This window comes from Arvicanthis niloticus, chromosome 15, assembly GCF_011762505.2.
Source record: "Arvicanthis niloticus isolate mArvNil1 chromosome 15, mArvNil1.pat.X, whole genome shotgun sequence".
Classification (NCBI taxonomy): domain Eukaryota; kingdom Metazoa; phylum Chordata; class Mammalia; order Rodentia; family Muridae; genus Arvicanthis; species Arvicanthis niloticus.
The window spans coordinates 5,953,323-5,975,774 of NC_047672.1; the positions used below are offsets into that span (position 1 = coordinate 5,953,323).

At 43.4% G+C, this 22,452-nt stretch overlaps 1 pseudogene; it reads right to left on the minus strand.

The window, feature by feature from the left end:
* Nucleotides 1-21,174: 21,174 nt before the first annotated feature.
* Nucleotides 21,175-22,075, minus strand: LOC117720678 (vomeronasal type-1 receptor 100-like; annotated as a pseudogene).
* Between the last annotated feature and the right edge of the window lie 377 nt (nucleotides 22,076-22,452).

Here is a 22,452-nt window from a genome sequence, read left to right on the forward strand (position 1 = left end):
CCTGGGGGGCTCTGGTTGTTTGGTATTGTTGCTTTCCACCTGGGGTCAATAACCCTTTCTGCTCCTTCAGTCCTCTCACTAAGTTCTCCATTGGGAAACCCCTGATCATATCAGTGGTTAATTGTGAACATTGTCCTCTGAGTGTGTTAGTCTTTGGCTGACCTCTAAGGAGACAGCTATATCATGTTCCTCACATTATGCACTTCCAGCCATCCACAACAGTGTTTAGATTAGGTGGCTGCACATGGGGTGAATACCCAGGTGGAATGGTCTCCTGATGGCCCCTCCTTCAGTTTCTGTTCCATGTTTTGTTTCCCTATTTGCTCCCTTGAGCATTTTTGTTTCTCGTTCTAAGTAGAACTGAGGCATCCCCTCTTGGTCTTCCTTCTTCATGAGCTTCATGTGGTCTGTGGGTTGAGACTTTGCTAATCCAAGCTTTTGGGCTAACATCCGTGGAGATATGTTTGTGTAACTCTCTTCTTTTGGGGTTTTTGGAAGATTACTTTCTTGCTTTTTCTAGGTTGTAGTTTCCCTCCTTGTGTTGGAGTTTTCCACCAATTATTCTTTGAAGTGCTGGATTTGTGTTGAGATACTGTGTAAATTTGGATTTGTCATGGAATATTTTGGTTTCTCCATCAATAATGATTGAGAGTTTTGCTGGGTATAGTAGTCTGGGCTGGCATTTGTGTTCTCTTAGGGTCTGTATGATATTGGTCCAGGATCTTCTGGCTTTTATGGTCTCTGGTGAGAAGTCTGTTGTAATTCTTATAGGTCTGCCTTTATATGTTACTTTGCCTTTTTCCCTTACTGCTTTTAGTATTTTTTCTTTGTTTTGTACATTTGATGTTTTGACTATTATATGGCGGGAAGTATTTCTTTTCTGGTCTAAACTATTTGGAGTTCTGTAGGCTTCTTGTATATTTATGGACATCTCTTTCTTTAGGTTAGAGAAGTTTTCCTCTATAATTTTGTTGATGATATTTACTGGTCCTTTTAGTTGGGAGTCTTCCCCCTCATCTATACCTATTATCCTTAGGTTTGGCCTTCTCATTGTGTCTTGGATTTCTTGTATACTTTGGGTTAGTAGCTTTTTGTATTTTGCATTTTCTTTGACAGTTGTGTCAATGTTTTCCATGGTATCTTCTGCACATGAGATTCTCTCTTCCATCTCTTGTATTCTGTTGGTGACACTTGTGTCTATGACTCCTGATCTTTTTTTTAGGTTTTCTATCTCCATAGTATTGTCCCTTTGTGATTTCTTTATTGTTTCTACTTCCATTTTAAAATCCTGCATGGTTTTGTTTAATTCCTTCTCCCGTTTCGTTGCATTTTCTTGCAATTCCTTAAGGGATTTTTGTGTTTCCTCTTTAAGGGTTTCTATCTGTCTACCAGTGCTCTCCTTAATTTTTTTGAGAGTGTTATTTATGTCTTTCTTAAAGTCCTCTATCATCATTATGAGAAGTGATTTTAATTCTGAATCCTGCTTTTCTGATGTGATGGGGTGTTCAGGGCTTGCTCTGATGGGGGAGCTGGGTTCTGATGATGCCATGTAACTTTGGTTTCTGTTGCTTATGTTCTTGCGCTTGACTTTTGCCATCTGGTTAACTCTAGTGCTGCCTGTACTTGCTGTCTCTGACTGAAGCCTGCCTTTCCAGTTATCTAGCTTGTGTCTGATCTCCTAGGGGTCCAGATGTCTCTGTGATCTTTTCCAGCTGCGCTGATTACAGTGGTACCTCTAGGATGCCTCAGGATATGGTGTCTCCAAGGTAGTAGTCCAGCTAGGTGTCTGCTGTTCTGGGTGCAGTGTCTCCTCTAGAATATCTCAGGATATGTTGTCTGACACTCTGAGTTCAGTTGTTCCTCTGTGGCTCTGGGTTGAGTGGACCTTCCAGTATGTCTCAGGTGGAATCCAGGGTCCACACAACTGCAGACCTGGCAGAGGTCTGGTCCAGGCCTCAGATCCGAGAACTAGTTTCTAAGACATTGTCCAAGTTAGAGCGCCTGGGATCCCTGCTTCCTCTGGGTTCTTGGAGGTTGGGGGGCAGAGCTGCCACCCAAGATCTGCTCAGTGCTCTGGCCCAGACTGTAAGGAACCAGTGTTCCAGGCCGGGAGTAACTTCCTGGGTCCTCAGTGGGTCCAGGTTACTTCCTGTTTAGGGCGGGCCCTGCTGTCTGCTTACCTAAGATACTGCCCGAGTTAGAGCTCCTGGGATCCCCGCTTCCTCTGGGTTCTTGGAGGTTGGTTCTTGGAGGCTGCCACCCAAGATCTGCTCAGTGCTCTGGCCCAGACTGGAAGGAACCAGTGTTCCGGGCCGGGAGTGACTTTCTGGGTCCTTTTGGTTCCCAGTTACTCCCTGTTTAGGGCGGACCCTGCTGTCTGCTTACCTAAGATACTGCCTGAGTTCTAGCGCCTGGAATCCCTGCTTCCTCTGGGTTCTTGGAGGTTGGGGGCAGAGCTGCCACCCAAGATCTGCTCAGTGCTCTGGCCCCGACTGGAAGGGACCAGTGTTCCGGCATCATCAGCTGTTATTAACAAGAAACCAGAACTACTAAAGTGAAACCTTTTTTTCCTGGAATACTCTATTCTTATCCACAGAGACTGAGAAATTGGTGGTGATTGGGAAGACATCACTGAGTTAAAAATCTTAAAACTATTCTTGAGAATTCACCACACAAAATCTGTGTTCCAGAAACAGGTAATGAATTTGGTAGTATATGAGCAACACATATGGTGCAGGTTTTGATGGTATGAAGGTCATGGAGAGCAGCTACATTCCTGGAAATACTCTTTTGAAACTCAGGTTAATACTCTGATATCTGTGGACCAGTTGTTCCCTCAGGCCTTGAGGAAGAGGACTGCAGATGAATAGACACATGACAGGGTGCCTAAGACAAGGGTAGTCCTGGCTGAGTAGAAGAAGCTGCAAGATTTATAGACTAAAAATGGCATCCAAAGTAAATGTGTGGTACCAAGAGTTTGCTGAAGTACTTATCCAAAGATGTCTTACTGTGAAGAATAAGGTATACCTGACACCCCTTTTGTTTAATGCTGATGAAAAGCTTTTTTACTCTTAGGGTATTTGATTTATTTAAGTGGATTCACTGTTTATATCTCATTTTCCTGGTAGAAGAAAAATGGCTCAGTTGTAAAGAACACTTGCACTCTTTCAGAGGACTCAATTTCAGTTCTTAGCACACACACACATATTGAAGCTTGAATCAAGAGTTTTGCTGATAAACACTTCCCTATTACTCTCAAGAAGAACCTCCAGGGTTTTACTTGGGTGACTATACACTGAGTAAAAATAAACTATCAGACATTCCAGCCCTATTGAATATTGTTTTTGAATTGACAATGATTCTGGGAGATATCAAAAGCATCATGACTTTCACATTGAAGTATTTGCTGATGGTTGTCTGGTGACTGATAGAATTATGGCTAACATCTGATTTACTATGGGGCCCCAACTTCAAGGTCTGCTTATTTTCCCCATCCCAATATGTGACATTAAGATATTTGTCTTAGAAAATGGATGGGTCTACAAAAGAAACAGCAGTTACCTCAAAAGTGATAATGACTCAGCAACAGATTGATATTACCCCACGATTATGAGTTCTACTGTTAAAATAGTTATTTTGTAGGTTTATAAAACAAAGGAAAATATAAGTCAAGGCAAATTTAAAATGCATTAATAGGCATATGAGAGAGGTATGTACCCTGACAGAAGAGAAGCTTGTTTACAGTCACAAGACATTATCTGCTGACATTCTTATTATTTGAATTGCTGGAATCTAGTATCCTGCTAAATTAATAGTCTGATAGGAATTCATTATTATCATGAGATATTATTTTCTATTAATATATTCTAAAACATTATTTTCTACCTAGCATCATGATGTAGTAATTCAGATATAGAGTAGGACAAAGAATGAGTGTTCCAGAGGCTAAGGTAATGTTATGAGTCTCTGATCTTACAAAAGTTCAGTCTCTCCACAGTCATGAAATCCCAATCTGTCCACAAGTGTCAGCAAACACAGACTCTTTGTAGGAATTTTTTTTCACAGCCATACACAGCCTTTTCAAGGAATCCTCATTCACAACAGAATCCCCACATTTCTTCCCTCACCTTCTGTCTAAGGTCTATTATGGTTAGAAAAAACAAATAGAGGCCATTGGAGTTGCTCCTTTTTTTTCTGATCGCTCAAAGCTTTAATGTTCAGCTCTCAATTTAAAGGGGGAGGCCCAACCCACAACCCCTCCTGGTTTCAACCAGAAATGTGTGGGATAATCCATAATCCATTCTTGGTCACAGCCAGAGATATTTCAAGGGAAGCCCAGGGGCAGTTCTGCTTCTGTGTTCTAAGGTGGGTAACTCCACCTAGATCCTATTACTTGGTCTGTTGTGGTAAGCAAGGTCTCTCAGGCCTGCTCAAGGCTGGGGGAAGGGCACAGTTACCCCTTTTTTAGTTTATAAAGATGAGCAGTGCCAGCAGCTTGAGGGGGTACACGATTTCATTCCATCTAGGGTAGAGAGTGGTCAGGCAACTGTGCCTGGCTTAGGTTGGTGTCTATATCACTCCTATATTATCCGTCCTTGAGGAAAATGTACATAGCATATTGATGTATGCCTCTGCCTGTGGCGAAGAAATCTCGTGGGCAGGGGGGAAGAAGGAGTCCGGGTTCCATGGCGGTCTGGCATCAGGGTCCCGGGCGGGCTTCCCACACCGCCAGCGGAGGATCCCACATTGATACAGCTGCCTCGGGCTGGCGGTGGGCGGCTCAAGTTTCCAAAGGCTGGGAACCTGGCGGTGGCAGATCAGGCGACACGTGGAGTCTGGTTTTCCAAAGCTTTTATTGTTCATGACATGGTAAATGGATGTAGGTGGTACGTGCTTCCCCCACCCCCCCAAAAGCCAAAGGAGCAGGACTTTTATAGGGAGGGGAAAAGGGGAGGGAATAACTTAATTAGCTACGCCCCTGGCCTTTTGATAATTCATTAATATTTAAATCTCTGGAGGTGGAGACTTGTTAATCACGCCCTCTACCTGTGTGTTATGTGACTGAAGGTGGCAGGTTAAATGGAGTTACCTAGTCCAAGGTCCAACATCCCACTCTCTTTTCTTTCATAAAAAGAGGGGCGGCTCTGTATCATCTGTAGTCTGCAAGGTGCAGATTAATGAGAGATGTGGACCCTGTGGAGTAGTCTGGAATCCGGGAGCATGGGGAGATAATTGCCATCCCTGACAGGCAATGTCCTGTTGGGTCCCCCGGCTATGTCAACCCAGTGTTGTATCAAGGGGGCCTAGGAACAGAGCTGAATATCCTACCGTCCCTTAAAGGGTCTCCGGGGTTCAAAGCTCGTTCAACCAGGCTATGCCCAAACCATCTCTTCACAGCCCAACATCTCAGTCTTTTTTAGTGAAAATTTTGGATGAGGTGGTCAAAAAAAAAAACACTATGTAGGTCAGAAGGTGTAGCATAACTAAGTCAAGGGTAATGGGAATTGAGGGTAGGGTTTGGAAGGCAGGGGATCATTGAAACAATTAAATACAGGTTGTACAGTTTGAGGGTAATGACATCTGATTAATCTAAATAGACATTATAAGGCAGCTTGGCAGGTTCCAGGAGGTGGCGTTGTTTCTGGATCTCAGCATGTCTCTGGAGTCTGCAGTCAGATGAGGTAGCTGGGAGAAAGCAGCTTGGCATCTCAGGCAGGTTCCAGAGGATGGCGTGGACTCTGTTGGATCTGTGGGTATACCTGTAGGATAATCACAGCAGGAAAGCAGCACCTCCGGCAGGGAGATGTTTGTAAAGGCTGGATATTGAGTATTAAATTGCTTAGGAACAAGCGCCTTACGGCCTGTCGTTAAGATCCTGGAAAAGCAAAGGTGTTTGAGGAAAGTTTAGTCCTGGAAGGTATCTTTGAGTCTGTTTTTGGATGGCTGAGGGAGAAAAACAATGTTAATTATGTATCTGGGATTGGCAGCAAGTTTGTCTGTAAAAGAAATTAGTTGTTAATTAAGACTCAAGAATTTATATAATCCTTATAAATTTTGAAGAAATTATAAAGGTTGAGAAAAATGTTGGACATATATCACGAGTATTAGAGAGAAAAGGCAGCATTAAAACAAAAAAAACCAAGATTTTTGGTTGAAAAGCATAAGCATTGTTGCTCTAGGTGTTCCTGTTAGGAAGAAAAGGAAACATTTAAAATTTTTGGTTGAAAAAGAAGAACGTTTGTTGCAGGTCCTCCTATTGGGGAGAAGCAGTAATGGCAGGTTTAGAAGCAGTGGGGGGAGGGCCTTGCTCTGCCATGTGGCTTCTGGGTGCTCTGGCAGAGAGGTTCTGCATTCCCGCTTTTCTTTTTCTTAGTTGGTAAAATTTAAATGTAGAGAAGAGGAAAGGCCAACTTTGAAGAAAAGTTTAAGGCAAGCAAGAAGCATTGGGGAGGGCTAAGAGTCAGAAAGAGTGAGGAATCTGTGTCTATGGGAAAGACACGTGGAAACTGGCAGGCAGCAGTGGGGCAAGGGGTGCAGGCAGGATTTTAGATCCGCTGCTTCAGGCAAGCTGGCTGAGCTAAGTAGCTTTAGTCAGCTGCAAATGACTGAGGGTGAGGGGAAGTATAGGCTGGCTAAGGAACACAGGGCTGGGTATCAAGCAGGATTCCGCCCTGTTGCTTCAGGCAAGCAGGCTAAGCCAAATAGCTGTAGCCTGTCGCATATGACGGGGGAGTAGGGAAAGAAGCTACCTGGCAGGGCGCTAGGGGCTAGAGTTTGGAGCTGGAGAGAGAGAGAGAGAGAGAGAGAGAGAGAGAGAGAGAGAGAGAGAGGACGGTCTCAGCCGCGAGAAGGAGTCTCTCAGCCAAGGGAAAGAGTCTTAGAAAGAGGGTTACAGCAGATGCTGTGGCTTGAAGGACAGCTATTAGCTGTGAAGGAACCCCCTCTGTGGAGCTGGGGATATGGGAAGAGTGGGGATATGGGAAGAGTGGGGGGCTAAGAAGCTGCCGCCATCTTGCCCTTGAGCTGGAGAACATGTGGGGAGAGAGACCTAGTTCTTTTGTATTAGGCAGGGGTTAGTGTTAGTATTCTGTCTAAACTCCACCTCCCCAGTTGCCTGGCAACAGCCAGGTATGCTCCTCCTCACAGTTACCTGGCAACCGCCAGGTAGGCCGATCCACTGCTTGCCCCTTCCTCTTTCTCTTGTTCTCTTACTCTCTTACTCTCTCTCTCTCTCTTGCCCTCTTGCCTCTCTGTCCCCTCCCCCACCTTCCTCTCTCTCCACGTGGTCATGGCCGGCCTCTACTTCTCTCTCTCTTATCTATTCCACCTTCCTCTCCCCACCTTTGCCCTTTCCCCTGAATAAACCTCCTCTCCCTTGGAATTGCGTGGTCCCAAGTGGTCTATTCTGAACTGCGGTCGGATTTCTTACATTGGTGCCGAGACTCGGATACGCAAACTCGGGGAATTGCTGTGCTGCACGGGCTACTGCAGCTGCTAGATGCAGCGGCCAGGCGGGATGGATGCCGCGTGGCCTGCCTCCACTGCCGCCACCTCGTGCATGCTGGATCTGCCATGCGCTACCGCCACCGCCCCTACGCCACGTGGACTCCATTGCTGCTATCTGCCATCACCTACCGTGTTAATTTCCACCGCTGCTGCAGACTAACTATGCCTGTGGCCCACCACGTGGTGCTCTGCCACGTGGGTTAGGCAGACAGGCCCACACAGACCTCACAGTTTCATTTTCCTGATACCAGACTGCATAAGCCTGCCGGGCGGTGGTAGCACATGCCTTTAATCCCAGCACTTGGGAGGCAGAGGCAGGCGGATTTCTGAGTTCGAGGCCAGCCTGGTCTACAGAGTGAGTTCCAGGACAGCCAGGGCTACACAGAGAAACCCTGTCTCGAAAAACCAAAAAAACAAAAAAACAAAAAAACAAAAAAACAAAAAAACAAACCAAAATCACAAATCAGACTGCATAAGTAAGCCTGCAAACGCACACCGGCGTATTACTTGGTAAGGAAATTCCAATCGGCGGGAGGGACCCTAAACACCCAGATAAGGCCTGGCCAGCCTTCCCTGGGCTGAGAGGTGTTGGCATTTGTCTGCCCTAGTCCCTATGACTAGCCTCCTAGCTGAAATACTACTTAGGACATCGGCCGCTGGGTGACCCCCTCCCCCTCGAAAGCAGTTTACAGCCTCCCTCCCTGCTCTGAGCTCTTGCAGCTGCCGGAAATCCTGGTACCAGGTTAAATTGCTTCCCGAGAATTCCGGGAATTCGCCGGGACCCCTAGTTAATCTCGTGATGACCTGATTATCTAGACAGTGCCTGATTTTCTTGCCGTGTTTCTATCGGGACTCCGATACGTTAGCTCAGTAAGCCCTCTCTGTAACCCAGTGGGCGCTACATTGTCTTCGGCCGCACCCTCAGAAACCCCACTGGGTTGTCTCCTTAAAAACCTCAGATCTCTAAAATTAATGCCTGCTTTGAGGCCTTCCAAATTGATTCATCTGTGCAATAAAGTTTGGATTCGGGTAGATAGTGGTTTAAAATGGCCACCTAATGGCATACTAGGCCCAGTCATTTAAAAGGGTCTTCATACATACATACATACATACATACATACATACATACATACAGCAGTCTGGTAAATGGAAAAGTTCCCTATATCCAATCATTCATCTACTTTCGCTCTAATCTCTCCATGTGTTCTGCCTGTTCCCCACCCCAGGTTTTTTTTAGCCATCCGCCACTGATCAGAGTAACCATCCTCATGGTCCCAGGAAAGATTTCCTGAGCTCAGAGCTAACCCTTTTCTTCCCTGACCCTCCTTCTAGAACTCCTCTTGGGTGAGACACATCCCCTGTCCTCTTGAGACAGTTTCTTTCTCGCAGCTGAGTACCCCAGGCCGGGCCTGGACAGACTGTTCTCTCTCTCAGGAGCACTGGCTCCAAGCTCTAGTCCTTAGAGTGTCTCCCCCAAGGGTCAGTCCGCCACCTGCTGATGCAGGCCTCTTCCCCATTTTGCCTTCTTCATTTGCGGCTGGCTGTGACCATTTGGCTCAGCCGGTTTGCCTGAAAAGCAGCGGGTCCAGGACCCTGCTTGCTCCCTTCCCCTCTGTTCCTTAGCTCTGCTCTGGGTCTACTCCTTACATTCTGTAAAGTGAGTGCAGACCCTAGCTGCCAAAGGCACTGGGCAGTGACTTCCGGCTGCTAACAGGAAGTCCTGCCCTACTGCCACAGCGGACCCGACCTGCAACAACTATGCCCTCAGCTGCGGGACCATAGCTCCAACCTGCCAGACATGTGATCGTATGCCACTATTGTCAGCTTTCTTATTCTGTTCCTAGCCAAATGTTTTCTTGCTAATGCTAAAATGTGCTTTTCTCTACCTACAGAACCTGCCAAAAGCTACTTAAAACTCTTTCCTATCCTGTCTTAATAGATTTTTACTACTGCTATTAAATTCTATTCAGTTACAACCAAACCTTATGGCTCTCAATCTTGTCAAAAGTCTGCTAATACTATATTTAAGTTTATGGCCGACAGAACTCCCAAAGCCTGTCACAGTTGACCCAAGATGGTTTCAGAAGACTTGGACACTTAGAAGATACAGCCTGGATTGCATGCGATGATACGGTCACTAACAAATGCAGTGGACTAAACTGGATGCTCTGAGTCAAATGACTTGGCTAAACCAAGGTAAGTCATTTCTCATGTCATGCGTATCCATTCCACAGAGAAAAAGCCCCGTGTTTTCTGCGCTTGGAAGCCAAACTGACTTTGCTCAAGAGACTATGGAGACCATGGGAACTGTTGGCTAGTGGATTCTGTCATTTTTTAAAATAATATATAACTAGTAGATTATTGTTTACTCTTTCAGACTTCTGACTACATTGACAGCTAAGCTTTCACAGATATTATCTGTTACCTCATTAACTAAACTCAGTTGCCATCAATTAAATGCTTCATATTTCCTCTTCTTGCTATGTCACTGTCCTAATATTATCTGAGTTCCTATAAACTCGCCTAACCCTACCTCTAATAAAACATGCCACTATACAATCCAGCAAAGGTTCATCTTGAAGACTGCTTATGTTATTAACTCATGCTGTTATCTCTTTTGTAAACTTATAAGCTACAGGAAACCCACTCAGATCTACCTTTCACGGACCAAATAGATGCCATCTGGATAAGTATATCTGCCTAAAGTTCCCACTTACCTATTCCAAAGGGTGGGATCCCTCTGGGTTTCAAATGTACATCTTAGAAAAATTTTCTTTCCCCCAAATGTACTTAATTTTATTCCCTACATCTTGTCAAGTCCAGGCACATCCAGAACAACTCCAGAGAAGCAACCTCTAGATGCTCTATCTCCTGGCACATACCCAGCTGCTTCTACTAGACCTGCTCCTTCTGACCTGTCCTCAGATAGCTCCATAGACCCTGGACAGCAGGAAACAGCCAATTCTCCTACGACCAGACAAACACCCCCATACCCATTCTTCTAGGTTCCCCCTAGAGATACATCACCCCCAATGCCAGCAGGAAGTAGCCAGATATCACAACGTCCCTATTCCTGCTTCACTGTCACCTCTTTCTAATTTTTCTTTTTTAATTAAACCAAAAAAGGAGGAATGTTAGTATTCTGTCTAAACTCCACCTCCCCAGCTGCCTGGCAACAGCCAGGTATGCTCCTCCCCACAGTTATCTGGCAACCACCAGGTAGGCTGATCCACTATAAAAGGGGCTGCTTGCCCCCTCCTCTTCCTCTTATTCTCTTACTCTCTTTCTCTCTCTCTCTCTCTCTTACCCTCTTGCCTCTCTGTCCCCTCCCCCACCTTCCTCTCTCTCCACGTGGTCATGGCTGGCCTCTACTTCTCCCTCTCTTATCTCTTCCACCTTCCTCTCCCCACCTTTGCCCTGTCCCCTGAATAAACCTCCTCTCCCTTGGAACCGCGTGGTCCCGAGTGGTCTATTCTGAACTGTGGTTGGATTTCTTACAGTTAGGCTATAGCTAAGAATCAGAGAGAGAAGGGGGGGGTAGGGTGGACAGAAAGAGAGAAATGTTACTCATGGTTTTTGCAGACACCAGCAGGGGCGCTGTGGAGCTGGCTCTGTGCACGTTGTCCACCACCTGTGGGAAACAATGTGGCCCGTGCATGGGTGCACGAGTGTGGATCTCTGTCGCTGGTCTGCACCGTCCTTTGTCAGAGATAGGGCTATTGTAGAGGAGCAGGGGCTAAGCAGGGCACTCACAGTGCAAAGCAGACTCTGCAGTAGGAGTCTCTCGGTGGGAAATCTCCATTTTGGGCCCGGCCTCGGCAGGGCGGGTTGCGGCAAAACGGTGACTGGGGGGCGCATGGCAGCAGGTCCATGCTCGGAGATGGGCCTCCATCTGGGGTCTCGGACTCCGGCAGGATGGAGACGGGGAGCATGCGGGGCGCGCTGAGAGAGGACCAAGAGACTTCACATCTCGCAGGAAGTATATTTGTTTAGCAGACTCAGCCAGGATGATTCTTGTAGAGCATGGGTGGTCATGCTCCACGTTGGTTGCGCCAGCTGTGGGGAAGAAATCTTGAGGGCGGTGGGGGGGAGAAGGAGTCCGGGTTCCATGGCGGTCTGGCATCAGGGTCCCGGGCGGGCTTCCCACACCGCCAGCGGAGGATCCCACATTGATACAGCTGCTGCGGGCTGGTGGTGGGCGGCTCAAGTTTCCAAAGGCTGGGAACCTGGCGGTGACAGATCAGGCGACACGTGGAGTCCGGTTTTCCAAAGCTTTTATTGTTCATGACATGGTAAATGGATGTAGGTGGTACACGCTCCCCCCCCCCCCCGCCCCCAAAGCCAAAGGAGCAAGACTTTTATAGGAAGGGGAAAAGGGTAGGGAATAACTTAATTAGCTACGCCCCTGGCCTTTTGATAATTCATTAATATTTAAATCTCTGGAGGTGGAGACTTGTTAATCACGCCCTCTACCTGTGTGTTATGTGACTGAAGGTGGCAGGTTAAATGGAGTTACCTAGTCCGAGGCCCAACATCTGCCTTAAGTTTATAGGAGCTCAAGAATACTCTTACCCGTCTTTGACTAACCGGCCATCATTGGCACACTCTTTTCCATATATACCAAAACCATATTCAGACCAAAGGACCTGTGAGCATGCACTCAATGCAATTCTTCATAGAGCTGAATAACTGCCATGACAAATGGCTGGGCTTGCTGAGAGAGATCCTGTGTGAAGGCAACCTATCTCCTTGAGACACAAGGTTCAAAAGTTAACAGCAACATGATTATCCAAGCAATGTAGGAAATAAGTTGAAAGTGGAAATGTTCTAGTATCTAATCTGTTAGGAGCCGAGGTGAGCGTGACAACATTCGCCATTACAATATGGCGCGGGCATCCTGTGTTCCCATAAGTAAACAACTAACTGCGCAGGTGCAAAAGGCAAAAGTGCGCCAAAGTCACTGCCTATCCCAGGGCGTAATATGGGGTGATGAGTGAACAGCCAATCAGAAGTGAACACACCACTCTAGGGTACATATGGCAGTGCCTTTCCCGGGCTTGGGGTCTTCCGCTTCTGCTGATACAAGAATAAAGCCTCGCTGTAGTAACTACCCAAACACCGCCTCCCGTGTCTCTCTTGCGGGCGAGGGGATTCGGAAGGGGCACGGAACACTAATCCAACTGTTGGTTGACAGGGTTCAGACACAAAGTCTACCCACCAGGTATATAGTGAGTAGCTTTAAGTATTGATGGAGACTACTTGACAGGTTAAATCAGCTGGCTGATAAGGATTTTCAGCCATCTTCATCATCAGAATCATAACTATTAGGCTCAAGGTCTGTGTCCATTTGATGGACCAACCTTTCGGGCAGCCATTGGGCTCCATTTTCTTTTTCAGGAAAAATATAGACCGAGCCATGACCCCAAATTAAAACAGGGGCAGGACTATTCCAAGTATTAGTTAGGGGGTCTCTCCATTTGACCACCTGGCAAATGAACTGGAAGTGACTGGATGCCAGTGGTGACCTGCTGCAGACTGACCTTTAACATCAGTTTGCAGAAAATTTAAAACAAATAACACAAAAGTAAGATGTGCTTTTGGTGACCTTGGAGGGTATAATTCTGAAATGGATTTCCCTGACTTGGCAACAGCTTCATGGCCCCAAAAGTTGTTGGCTGTGGATTCTTGGGCGCCTAGGGCTGGCCCTGCCACTCATTTCCTGACAAAAGACGGCAAATTATCTGTTTTAATTTTAAAAGACAAAATTATCTGTTTTAGATCTATATTCCTTAGCTCAATGATAACCCTTCTTGCACCAAGGACAAATTTCTGGCATGCGACCTGATTGTTTTCTTGTGCCCTTTTTTTTTGGGGGGGGGGGGACAGTCATTTTTTTAAATGACCTGAATCTCAGTCTGGCGGTTCCTCAGAAAATTGGGCATAGCATTACCTGAGGATCCAGCTATACCACTCCTGGACATATACCCAGAAGATGCCCCAACATATAACAAGGGCATATGCTCCACTATGTTCATAGCAGCCTTGTTTAAAATAGCCAGAAGCTAGAAAGAACCCAGATGTCCTTCAACAGAGGAATGGATACAAAAAATGTGGTACATTTACACAGTGGAGTATTACTCAGCTTTTTTTTTTTTTTTTTTTTTTTTTTTTTTTGGTTTTTCGAGACAGGGTTTTTCTGTGTAGCCCTGGCTGTCCTGGACTCACTCTGTAGACCGGGCTGGCCTCGAACTCAGAAATCTGCCTGCCTCTGCCTCCCAAGTGCTGGGATTAAAGGCTTGCACCACCACCACCCGGCCTTACTCAGCTATTGAAAATAATGAATTTGAGAAATTCTTAGGTAAATGGATGGAACTAGAAATTATCATCCTGAGTGAGTTAACCCAATCACAAAAGAACACACATGGTATTTACTCACTGATAATCAGATGTTAGCCCTAAAAGCTTGGAATAGCTAAGACTCAACACACAGACCACTTGAATCTCATGAAAGAAGGAAGACCAAGTGCAGATGCCTCGGTCCTACTTAGAAGGAGTAACAAAAATACTCAAGGGAGCAAATATGGAAACAAAGTGTGGGACAGAAACTGAAGGAGGAGCCACCTGGAGACCATTCCACCTGGGTATCCATCCCAGGTACAGTCACCAAAGGTATACACTGATGTGGATGGCAGGAAGTACATGCTGACATGAGCCTGATATAGCTGTCTCCTTAGAGGTCTGCCAAAGGCTGACACATTCAAAGGCAGATGCTCACAGCTAACCACTGATCTGATCAAGGGTTTCCCAGTGGAAAAGTTAAGAGAGAAGACTGAAGAAGCAGAAAGGGTTTGTGGCTCCATGAGGAAAGCAACAATACCAACCAACCAGAGCTCTCCAAGGTCTAAACCACCAGCCTGGGAGCACATAGGGAGGGACCCATGACTCCATCTGTACATGAAGGGGAGGATGGCCTTGTCGGGCATAGGTGGGAGAGGAAATTCTTGGTCCTATGAAGGATGAACACTGATTGGGGGGAATTCAAGGGTAGGGAGGTGGGAGTGGGGGGTAGGTGGGGGCACAGCCTCATAGAAGCATGGGGGGATGGGATAGGAGGTTCCTGGGTGGTGGGGGGGAAGAAAAAAAAGAAAAAACCCCATCTTTTCTCTTTACAGTTCTGTGCAAGCATTGCTTGTACAGTGGTCCCTTGAAAGGCAGCAGCCATGGCCAGACCCTGATGGTAAGAGGGCCCAATTTCAGTGCAAAGACAAATGTATCTATGTAAGTCTGTTTTTGCTTTGTATGGCCTAATAGCCGCAAGGCAGGCTGAATTAGCATTCTCATAAGCCAATTGTGTAACAAAAGGAATTTCTGACTGAGGATCTCCAAAAATTTTACCAGCTGCCTTTAGCAGCCTGTCTATGAATTCCTGAAACAATTTATCAGGACCCTGTTTGATACTGGATAACTTTCCACTAAGATCCCCTTTAGTAGGTAATTGATTCCAAGCATGGTGGGCAGCCATTGCAACTTGTGCGTACACACCTGCAGGCAGCTCAACCTGATTAGCATTACCTTCAGATTGACCTTCTCCATTGGAGTTGCTCTTAACAGGAAAAATACTGATCAAAAGACAAGTTTACATTCCCAGAGGGATTATAGAAATCAATTGCAACATCAAGGATTAGAAAGGTGCAGGGGTAATGGTTACTTTCACAAAATAGTATGTCAGGGGCAGCCTTGCTTATACAGTGAAGGCCTAAAATCAGCAGTAGTCCTAAGTCAGCTTGCTAACACAAAGTCTCCGGTCTCTGTGGAAAGACACTGAAACATATAGCTATAAGATATTGAAAACAGGCGGCTTTGGTGGAAATTTACCAGGCTGGATGAGAACAAACAGTCATAGGTCTTGTGGATAGTCATAGACCTTGGGTAGCCTTGGTGGATAGTACCAACTTAGATAAATACAAGTGAATCATAGGAGGAGCCATAGTGATGTGTCCCCTGAACCTTCACCCAGCTGATACTCTGTTCTAGAAAATATCTGTACTTCCCCTGAACACCTATGCTCCTTCATCATCCTCTTTTCCACATCCTGCCTCTATGTGCATATAACCCCTGTGTGAAATAAGTAAAATCATCTGTTTTATCAGCCTATGTGTATCAAGTCGTGATTCTTTGCATTCACCTGTCCCCCATCTTCTCTTTCAGGTGATCTCCCTGGAACCCTGTTCAATGTCCTGCTGGCTGGGGCAACAGTATATATTATTTGGCCTGTGTCGTGGGTCTGCCTAATGCTGCTTATATTCTAATACTAATTTGGATTCCCAAAACTTCCCCACAGAGAAGAGAGTTAGCATGCAAGACACTGAGGGAACCTGTCCCAGTTAATTCTGATTGGTACATAAAGATGTCAGCAGCTAATAGCTGAGGAGAAGAGACATAGGTGTGGTTGAGATCTTTGGTCTTGAGACCAAGAGGAGAGAGAGGGGCAAAAGTTTCCATGGGATAGAGAAGCACTAGCACGTGAAGAACAAGGAGAGCTGCCATGAGCTAGGGCCAAGAAAATCTAAGTAGATGGCTACTTAATTAGAGCTAAGTAAGATCAGCCCAGATGAAACAAGTAAGTAATAATTTTGATTATGGATAGATTCAAGTAACATGGAGTGTAGGCAGCTGCATTGTGTTATTTAAAGCATACTAAAATATAAAGGCTGTGTGTGTGTTTGTGCGTGTGTCTGTGTGTGTTTTCATCTGTGAATATAAATGGTCTAAGGTGGGAAGAAACCCTGTGCTTGGATTTTTTAGAAAATATTTTTTACTACAGGCCATTATAGAAAACAGATGGAGATTTCCATGGTAGAATATTCATTTACAGAGAATGATGGTTGACTATGATTAACTCAGTCAGTAAGGAAGTGCCTACAATTGCACTTGATAAACCAGATGTGATTTTTTTGAGCAGATTCGTATATACCCTGATACACATAATCTTATAGAGACCTCACATATGATTTTTAAGATTATTTGTTGATAAAACCTACCAAAATCAATTCTGTTTTTATTTGGAAGTTTTAGGAGTAAATCTTTATATTTCTATCTCAAAGTACATTAATTCTCCAGCCCCACATTATTTATTAGTTCCAAGGGATCTTGATTCTCTTCCTCATCCTGAAGATATCATGCTAATCCACTCTATTGATGACAGTATTGTATTTCAAAAGGTAAGTAGAGAGTAGGATCTTTGGAGGACTTGTTGATAAAACACATGCACATTAGAAGGTAAGGAAATAATTCCAACCTAAATTTAAGAACTTTCTTTTAAAAATTTTTATTGGATATTATATGTATTTACATTTCAAATGTTTTCCACCTTCTTGGTTTCCCCTCCATAACCCTTCTATCACATCCCTCCTATCTCCACCTTCTATGAGGGTGCTTCCCCACCCATCCACCCAAACCCACCTCACTGCCCTAGCATTTCCCTATGATGGAGCATTGAGCCTTCACAGGACCAAGGGGTTCCTCTCCTACTGATGCCAGATAAGGCCATCCTTTGCTACGTATGAAGCTGGAGCCTTGGCTCCCTCCATGTGTACTCTTTGATTGATGGTTTGTTTTTGGGATCTCTAGAGGGTCTGGTTGGTTGATATTGTTTTTCTTCCTATGGGGTTGTAAACACCTTCAGCCCCTTCAGTCCTTCCCCTGACTCCTCCATTGGGGTCTCCATGCTCAGTTCAATGGTTGGCTGCAAGCATCCAGATCTGTATTGGTAAGGAACTGATAGCATCTCCCAGGAGACAGCTATGAGGCTTCTGTCAGCAAGCACTTCTTGGCATCAGCAACAGTGTCTGAGGTTGGTGGCTGCATAAGGGATGAATCCCCAGGTGGGGCAGTCTCTGGATGGCCTTTCCTTCAGTCTGCTCCACTTCCTGTCCTTGCATTTCCTTTAGACAGGAGCAATTCTGAGTTAATATTTTTGAGATAGGTGAGTGGCCCCATCCCTCAACCTGGGGCTGTGTCTAACTCTGGACATGGTCTCTACAGGTTCTCTCTCCCATTTGTTGAGTACTTCAGCTAATGTTATCCCTGTAGGGTCCTGGAAGCCTCTTGCTTTCCTGGTATCTGGGACTTTTTGGTGGCTACCTACAGTTCCCCATCCCCTACTGCTATAAACCTCCATTCAATTTCCTGACTTCTGTACTTCTCCGTATCTCTTCCCACACCTGATCCTGCCCCCCATTTTTTTCTCACCCTCCCTCTACCTCCCATGATTTTTCTCCCTTCTAAGTAGGACTGAAGCATTCACACTTTGGTCTTTCTTCTTCTTGAGCTTCATAAGGTCTATGAGTTGTATTGTGGCTATTCGAAGCTTTTTGCCTAGTGTCTACCTATCAATGAGTATATACCATATGTGTCCTTTTGTGACTGTGTTACCTCATTCAGGATGATATTTTCTAGTTCTACCCATTTTTTTTTTTTTTTTACAAATTTCATAAAGTCATTGTTTTTAATAGATATGTATTACTCCATTGTTTAAATGTACCACATTTTTTCTACCTATTCCTCTGTTGAGGAACATCTGGGTTCTTTCCAGCTTCTGGCTATTACATATAAGGCAGTTATGAACATGGTAGAGCATGTATCCTTGTGGTATGGTGGGGCATCTTTTGGGAATACGCCCAAGAATTGTGTAGCTGGGTCTTCAGGTAGAACTATTTTCAGTTTTGGGAGGAATTGCCAGATTGACTTCCAGAGTGGTTATACCAGTTTGCAATTCCACCAACAATGGAGGAGTGTTCCTCTTTTTCCACATCCTTGCCAGCATGTGCTGTCACTTGAGGTTTTGATTTTAGCCATACTGATTGGTATGAGGTGAAATATAAGGTTCGTTTTGATTTGCATTTCTCTGATGACTGAGGACTTTGAATATTTCTTTAAATGCTTCTCAGCCTTCAAGATTTTTTTGTTGGGAATTCTGTTTAGCTCTGTACCCCATTGAATAATGGGGTTATATTAGGTTTTTGGAATCTGACTTCTTGAGTTCTTTTATATAGTTTGGATATTGGTCCTCTGATGGATGAAGGATTAGTAAAGATATTTTCCTCAATCTGTAAGTTGTCGATTTGTCCTATTGACTGTATCTTTTGCCTTACAGAAGTTTTTCAGTTTCATGAGGTCCCATTTGTCAATTTTGATTTTAAAGCCTGAGGCAGTGGTGTTCAGTTCATGAAATCTTCCCCTGTGCCAATGAGTTCAAGGCTATTTCCCACTTTCTCTTCTGTTAGATTCAGAGTATTTGGTTTTATGTAGAAATCCTTAATCTACTTGGATGTGAGATTTGTGCAAGGTTGTAAATATGGATCTATTTTCATTCTCCTACATAGAGATCACCAGTTAGACCACACCATTTATTGAATATGCTTTCTTTTTTGACTGTATGTTTTTGGCTTCATTGTTAATGATCAAGTGTCCATAGGTATATGGGTTTATCTCTGGGGCTTCAATTCTATTCAATTGTTTGAATTGTGTCTTTCTACCTATATCTTACAGTTTTCATCACTATTGTTATGTAGTACAGCTTGAGGTCAGGGATGGTGATTCCTCCAGAAGTTCTTTTATTGTTGAGAATTGTTTTTGATATTCTGGGTTTTTTTGTTTTTCCATATGAAGGTGAGATCTACTCTTTTTCATATCAGTGAAGAATTTTATTGGAATGTTCATGGGGATTGCACTGAATCTACAGATTGTTTTTAGTAAGATGGCCATTTTCACTGTGTTAATCCTACCTATCCAGGAGCATGGGAGATCATTCCATCTTTAGAGGCCTTCTTCTATTTATTTATTTATTTTTTTAACAGGGATTTGAAGTTCTTATCAAACTGATCTTCCACTTGCTTGGTAAGAGTTACACCAAAATATTTTACACTATTTTTGGCCATTGTGAGGGGTGTTGTTTCCTGAATTTCTTTTTCAGCCCATTTATGATTTATATAAAGAAGGCTACTAGTTTGTTTGAGTTAATTTTTTTATCCTCCCACTTAGCTGAAGTTGTTTATCATCTGTAGGAGTTCTCTGGAGGAATTTTGGGGTCACCTATGTATACTATCATATCATCTGCAAATGGTGATACTTTGATTCTTTCTTTCCAATTTGTATCCCCTGGTTATCCACTTGTAGTCTAATTGATCTAACTAGAACTTCAAGTACTATATTGAATAAATAGGGAGAGAGTAGGCAACCCTGTCTTGTCCTGAATTTTAGTGGGATTGCTTCTGGATTCTCCAATTTAATTTGATGTTGGCTGTTGGTTTGCTATATATTGTTTTTTATTATGTTTAGGTATTGCAAACTTGCATAACCACTCTAAATATCAATCTGGCGTTTCCTCACAAAATTGGAACTTTGTTTATTGCCTTGCTTGTTCTTTGACTATCTGTATTTATTGTCTTGATTGTTCCTTGACTATTTGCATTTATTGTACTGCTAGTTCCTCAACCTAGAACTGACCTTAATACTTGCATGTACTTAAAATGATAGAAAAGCAAAAAGAAGGAGGGGGGATGGGATGGTGATTTCTAGGGAGGGGAAATGAGGAAAGGGGATGGCATCTGAAATGTAAATAAATAAAATATCCAATAAAAAGAGTAAAAAATAATTATAGTAAGACTAAATTTTGAGTTAGTTTTTATTTTATTTTTCTTTTAGATAGCCTGTGATGCTAAACATTTTTTCTCAGCATTTGTATTGCAATTTTAGAGAACATTCTGTTTAAATCCATGCCCTATTTTTAAGTTGGTCATTGTTTTCTTAATGTTTTATTTTTTGAGTACTTGCATATTATAGTTATTCACCCTCTGAAAGAGAGATAGCTGGTAGATATTTTTCCCCACTCTATAGGCTACATTTTCATTCCAATTATAGTGTCTTTTGCTAAACAGACACATTTTAATGTTATGACATTCTGAGTTTTAGTTGCTTTTAATAACTCTGCTAGAGGTGTTCAGCTCAGAAATTTTGTTCCTGTGCCATTGAGTCCAAGCCTATTTCCTACTGCTCCTTTATTACATTCAGGGCACTAGGTCTAATGCTGAAGTTTTCAACCAAATTGTAGTTGAGGCGTGTGTATCAACTGAGAGCTGGATAATGAAAATGTGGTAGTGTGGGAGTTGAGCCAAATCAAAACACCTTCTCAGAGGCTCTGATGATAGCACAAAGGGAGCACTAATTCTTTGTATTTGTTTGTGGAAGACTTTGCAAGGTTTAGCCTAATATTAGGGCCTCAAAGGAATCAAAGTTTGGGTCAGTCATATATTTATATAATGAAATGGTTTTTATCTATGAGAAAAAAATTATAAAATTTTAACATAAATAGATAGGGCTGGAAACAATAATTTTGAATGAGGTACACCAGAATCTGGAAGACAAATGATATGTATTTTTCTCTTAAAAAAGTTTATAGTACTTGGTATCTGTAATGCCAAAAGAATATATGTATGTATATACCACAAACTTTATTTGAATCATATGAAGAATGTCACTTTGTTACTTGAACAATTGAAGTTTAGAAAGGATCAATAATTTAGAAAAGGTATGACACTTGTACATATAAATAAAAATAAGTGAATCATTTTTAAAGAAAGAGAAATAATCATTTTTTTTTAAGAAAATCTAGTGGCACTTGGAGTGCAAGTTCTTCAGTATACTGATTATTCTCTTATCAGAACTTATTTGTAGCAAAGGGGTAATTGTGGGATAGGCATACATCACAAACTTCTGAACATTCAGGACAACTGGGTCATACATCCATAATAGGAATGAGGTGAATGAGATGATGAAGTCCACCCAGTACATGACCACAAAGAAAACTACCAGCAGCAAGATAGTCTGGGTGGCTCTTTTCTCAGGGGAAGCTCTCAGGTGGCTGATGCTATGAAGATGATTGCATTGCCTCTGATGTCTGCACAAGATAATCACCATGTATGTACTTGTGGTCAGCATGACTCCTATGAGAAATATATCCCTGGATATTGTTTCTGTTAAATTTAATCCCCTGATGATGTAGTTCATTGGGGAGGAGTGAGCAGGATTTAGTGACCTTCATCTGGTGGGTCTCACTCACATTGGTAAAACCAGCAACATAGAAGATCCACCTACTACTGAATGACAAATTGAAAGACCAAAGACAGAAAAAAGCATAGATGATGTGTTTTTTTACTTTATGCTTAAATTTTGCCAGCAATGAGGTACTGGGACTGATTGTGACAGCCTGGAACACACTCAGGAGGCAGGTAATGCAGATAGAGAGACCTCTCATCACCCTGTTTGTGTAAAAAGTTGTCTTACATTTGACATCATTTCCAAATTTTAGTGACTCTAATATGTTTGCAAGCATATTATCCCCTTCAGTGAGGATCATCATTATGTGAATGAAGGTCAGTTGACAGGAGATCAGATCCATGGGCTTAGGTCTGTCACCTAGTATTATGGAAGTATAGAAAAAAAGAAGAAATATATTGGCTAGGACTCCAATTCCAGCTTGGATATAAAAGACATTCTCTAATGAGGACATAAATGCAGAGTATATTCATCTTAAGAGCATAGTAGAAGTATATTTCATATACCTAGAAAAACAGGGTATATGTGAAACATGGGATTTATTGGGCAGTTTGTTCATATCATCATTCTACTTTGTCTACTAATTCTTCATTAATATGTCTCTTCAACTTCTGATATTCCAAATTGTACATCATAGCCTACATTTCTATATACCATTCATGTATCTGCTAGATATAAAAATTCTTACACATAGTAGGGTAGTAGGCAGTCATATCTGTTCAGAATGAACACTTTGTCTCACGCACCTTAGTAGAATGCCTTACAAATCCAATCCTATCGATTTTAATTTTCTCATTGAATAGTTAACTCTTAAAACAGAAGTGATGAGTA